We start from the raw sequence: 4447 nt of genomic DNA on the forward strand, positions 1-4447 counted from the left end.
TGTCATCTCTGCCAATATTTAAAGGATTTGGGACACACATTTTTGCGTGCCCTAAAATTAATGTCTAAAAAAAAAAAAAAAAACACGGAGGGCACCTATAATAAAATGTGCGTCGTCTAAAGATGTCGCATTATAAATTTAATAGAACGCGCGTTCATCCTTTGATAGCGGGGGGAAATGAAATCGTGAAAAATTAAAAACCCCGCCTTCTTTTTTATCCTCCACTTTTGTTTCCCTCTTCCCTAATTATCGATGCTCCTTCCTTCCCCTGGCCCTCCTGACATTGACTGTCGCCTTGCCCTAGTTTTCGACGCTCCTTCGTTCCTTCCTTCCTCACTTGCCCTCTTCTCTCAAATCCTGTAGAGTTGTGAATGCAATCGAGGCACATCGAAGCTTAATCATACTCGAGTGATGGCTCTTGCAAATCACGAGAAGACGATCCCAAGGCTCAGTCGTGTCAATCGGACTCCGAAACTTCCGTTGAAAGACAATCATGTCGTCGCCATGAATCACACACCGCCAGGCAGTGGAAGAAACCAACGAATCGTGCTCTTAAAGTCTACCTCCTTCTCAATCTCAAATTGGCTTTCTCCGATCCTTAGCTTTTGTATGTTAGCCCTAAATCTCACCCTATGCCTTTCTCGCATCCTTATTTCACAACTCCCAAATTGTTAAATCTTGAATCAATAGGAGTGGTCTAGTGGTGAAAGGATACCAAAGAAAAGACGGTCTCATTTCAATGTTAATCATGCTGAAGATGTTAAGAACCCAAGATTATTGTGGATGAAATTTATCTTTAGGTTCAGCTATTTATCATTAAGATATAATTCTTTTGTCTACATTTTCATTACTAATCTCTATTCGTCTGCTGCTTCTACTTTCTTTCTAAAAAACAGTAAGAAAATACTGATTGCTATTGACAAGTAAGCATCATCATCCTTTTAATGGAGGATTCTTTTTTTTTTTGCATCTTAACATGAAATTAAAATTTTCATTTATAGAGCACCTGGAATGTTATTAAATTTTCATTTGGGATATTTAATCTTCTTGACTATGTGAATAAAAAGAAGAAAAACCTATAGAGGAGACAGTGGTTATCTGGGATCAACTTTATTTTCATCTGGAACTCATATTCATAACTCAAAATTGATGAGTTGACTTAAAAGGGTTGATCCATAATAATATACGCATTTTAACTTGTTGGTATTACTCAAAATTGAAAATATATTATACATTTTAGTTCGTTTCTTTCTTTATTTGGCGGAGGGGAGTGGACTTAATACAAATTTGAAAGAAATCGTTGTAGCACCTGTAGCTAACTATAGCAATCAAAGATGTTATTATCTCCCTTCAAATGCTTGAAGTAGGCAAGTGGAATTGCATCAAATCCTCAGCCATTAAACATACAATCAACACCACGACCTTACACCTCAAACCTCGACTTCTCTTGAATGTCAATTTCTTCTCTTTCTAAGCCTTAGCAATGAAGCCTTTATCAAACAACTGATCTTAACTTCTTCCTGTTTGTAAGTAACTTGAAACCTTGTTTTCCTTTGATATGTTCTTCTTATACTTCTTGTTTTTCAATGATTTTGTTAGCTAGTGTCGTAGTTATGTGAATCATGTTCCTGTTTGATTGATCTATATGTGTTTCTTAAATTCAATGTAGTACAAGTTTATTTTTATAGTTTTAATTTGTTATGTGATTATTATCATGTGTAATTGTGACTTTTTAGTCAATGAACTCTCTGAAATGGAACAAAAAGAAATGGCTTTGATTGATTCAAGCTTGAAGACTTACCAGCAAATAGAAAATCTCAAGTTTACGGAAAGGTTTTTGTTGCAATGAAAGCTTATTACATAGTAAATCATAGATTTTAGGGATAGTTTAAGCGTGTTATCTATGTGCTTTAGTGATTTAATGTTCAAAACTCTACCTTTTGAATGAATTTCCTAATGTTTTCAGGTCAGCATTTTCAATGTTCTTCCAAAACATGGACAAAGGCTTTCAGTTTTGGCCTCAAAATCTTACTCAATGGCTATATACAAATTGGTTGCTTGCAATTATTTTGGCATTTGGTACCCTCATGACTTCCATGAAGAGTAGATGTGCTAGGGCATGGCCATATGGTGTAGGTAATTGAGGAAGTCATGTAATTTATTTATTTTTTTATTTTACATGCATTTACTTTCTTATTTATTATGTTTTACATTTTTTGGTAAGGACAGGGTGGACGCGTGTTCTTATAGAAGACTATGGGGTTCCTCTAATGGTGTTAGTGTGGACTGCAATATATTTAGCACCTAGACTATATACACTAGACACATATAGCAAGGAAGTTCAAGAATGCCCAAAACATTGTATAATATCAACATATGATTCTGCTTCTGCATTGATAATTTGATTAGTTGCTGGAAAACCCTTAAGGAGAAATCACTATTAACTCAACTATCAACCTCATGTCTTTTACAAGCTATTCCATATAAAAATAATAGTTATATTAGTTCTTTCCCATCTCATTTTCATTGTCAGTAGCAATACTGCTGGAAAACTGGTTTTACAGGTAGAGTACAAGCTTATAAAAATTGAACTTTGAGCAGTTGGATGATGCATTAAAGAGTGGAAGTATTCTACCCTATGAAGTCTACAGAGGATGCCTTAGAATGGATGGACAAACAATGGCCAATCTTTAAATCTTCAGTAATAATGCAGATGGAGGAACATCAGGAACACTTTTCAAGTATCTTGATAACTGCATAACATTTTCTGGAAAACGACTCTTGAGGAAATGGCTATGTCATCCACTCAAAGACATAGAGGAAATAAACCACAGGCTTATTGTGGTTGAACAACTCATGGGTCATCCAGATATCATGTCACTTATTTCTCAATATCTCCGGAAGCTTCCAGATTTGGAAAGGTTTTTTAGACAAGTTAAATCCACCTTTCATTCATCTGCTTTGCTTTTATTGCCACTGATTGGAAGCAAAATATTAAAGCAACGAGTAAGTCTTTCTTTCTTTTCATATATTAAGGAAATAGGGATATGTGAGTTACTTACAATCTGGTGTTTGATGGTGCAGGTGAAAGTATTTGGGTCTAAGTGGAAACGATGGAATTGATAAATTTCTCAACCAATTTGAAGCAGCTATCGACAGTGATTTCCCAAATTATCAAGCACATGAGATCAAGGATTCAGACGCTGAAATCCTATCAATCTTGATCGAGTTATTCATGGAGAAATCCAATGAGTGGTTTCAACTTATTCTCGCTTTAAACTCCATTGACGTTCTCAGATCTTTTGCTGCCACGTCAAACTTCTCCTGTCTAGCCATGTGTCGACCCGTTATAGTTCCTCGCTCAAACTCATCGGGTCCCACACTTGATATGAAAGGATTATGGCATCCGTATGCGCTTGGGGAAACCGGAGGGACACCTGTCCCTAATGACTTGGCTCTTGGAGATAACCAATTTGGTTACAATCCTCGTACTTTCTTGTTGACTGGTCCAAATATGGGCGGGAAGTCAACCCTCCTTCGCGCTACCTGTTTAGCAGTTACCCTTGCTCAGGTAAATGGCTTAAAATTGTAACTTTTGTCATAGAACGGGGACTAAATCTGTAAATTACTTTTTTGTTTACAGTTAGATTGCTATGTCCCATGTGAAACATGTGTTATCTCGCCTGCTGATGTTATTTTCACGCGTTTGGGTGCTACTGATCGTATAATGACGGGTGAAAGTAAGTTATTATCTAAAATACATAAAAGTAATAATAAAAATCATTTTTAATTTTAGCCCCTGAACTATTATGTTTCTTCCACTCTAGGTACGTTTCTGAATGAATGTACAGAAACGGCGTCGGTTTTGCAAAACGCATCTCAAGATTCTCTTGTGATTCTTGACGAATTCGGCAGAGGAACAAGCACTTTCGATGGATACGCTATTTCTTATGCTGTGAGTATGATTTATGATTACATTTACACCACTTTTCATATAATTTTATAATATATTAAGAATAAAATAAAACTTCTTAACTTTGTTGTTACTAAGTTTAGTCTTCATCCGTTATAGGCTATCAATTTAGCAAAGGAATTATGAGTTAGATATGAAAATGAAGGGGAAGTCAATTGGTCAAATAAATAAGGTCAAACAGGTCAAGGCTTGGGCTAGGGGTCTTTTAGTCATTTTACTTGTTAGTTTAGTATAAATAAGAGGTAAAGAGGAGGAGGAGTTGAGCAACTATTGATTTTGTTCTTAGAACTATGTTCTTGTAAATGGGGTTTTGACTTCTCAGGTGCAGTTAGCAAATGAGAAGCAGCTTGTTGATCATTACAGCTCCAAGCATCCAAAGGAGAAGCCTCCAGCTTGTAAATGGGGTTTTGTGTTGTCTGTTTTTCTTTTTCATTTGCATGATGATGATATGTCTAGTGTTTCTTTTGCTTTGAC

The 4447-nt window shown here is 35.9% G+C and overlaps 1 pseudogene; it reads left to right on the forward strand.

Moving 5' to 3' along the window:
• The first annotated feature begins 411 nt into the window (after nt 1-411).
• LOC145050973 (DNA mismatch repair protein MSH7-like) lies at nt 412-4083 on the forward strand (annotated as a pseudogene).
• The last annotated feature ends 364 nt before the right edge of the window (nt 4084-4447 follow it).

The sequence above is a fragment of the Lactuca serriola genome, chromosome 5 (assembly GCF_051521515.1).
Source record: "Lactuca serriola cultivar US96UC23 chromosome 5, Lser_US96UC23_V15, whole genome shotgun sequence".
Lineage (NCBI taxonomy): Eukaryota > Viridiplantae > Streptophyta > Magnoliopsida > Asterales > Asteraceae > Lactuca > Lactuca serriola.